This window comes from Octodon degus, unplaced genomic scaffold (assembly GCF_000260255.1).
Source record: "Octodon degus isolate 3935 unplaced genomic scaffold, OctDeg1.0 scaffold00124, whole genome shotgun sequence".
Taxonomy (NCBI): domain Eukaryota; kingdom Metazoa; phylum Chordata; class Mammalia; order Rodentia; family Octodontidae; genus Octodon; species Octodon degus.
In genome coordinates, this window is record NW_004524700.1 from 8,045,418 (window position 1) to 8,046,061 (window position 644).

Sequence of the window (644 nt, forward strand, 5' to 3'; positions counted from 1 at the left end):
GCGAAATACAGTTCTTCATGCTCTCCCACCTCCAGACTGTCTATACTTGAAAGGGTTTCAGAATTGGTTATCTGCTTAACTTCATCACAAAATCTTTGAAAGCTGCTTAAATGCTGATCTTCGAGGAGTTTCTGTGTTTCCTCCAGTTTAAACTGGAACACATTTTTGTTTGTAGCCAGGTTTACCATGTTGTTTTCCTTCATTTCTATATCCCAGTTGGTTTTGGACAAAAGATGTTTAAGATGCCTGGGATCATTTTTTGACAATGCTGAAGGTGAAGTACAATCTACAGTTCTCCAATTTATTGTTGGTCTGTGGGAAAAGGGAAGGTTTTCTGATTTCAAGTTGGATTCTTGAATTTGTTTGAGGGCTTCTTCTAACGGAGGAACCGATCTGTGAAAAACTGCCCTCCTCCGTTGTGAAAGAGGAATATAAGCACGCTGAAATTTTTCAGTAACTTCTTCAAATTTCTGTTTTCTTTGTTGAAGTATTTGTTCTCTAATTTGGTGTTCCCTTCCTTCATGTTCTTTTCGTTTTTCTTCAAAAGTTTTTTTTCTCCGGTTTGACTCCACAAAATATTTACGTGCTCGATTTCGACATATTTTCTGTTGCTGCAGTAATATTTGGCGTTCTTCTTCTAAATT

General features: G+C 37.1%; 1 pseudogene; it reads right to left on the bottom strand.

The window, feature by feature from the left end:
* The window catches only part of LOC101587232, a 2,986-nt pseudogene extending 2,345 nt beyond the window's left edge, over nucleotides 1-641 (bottom strand).
* Nucleotides 642-644: the final 3 nt, after the last annotated feature.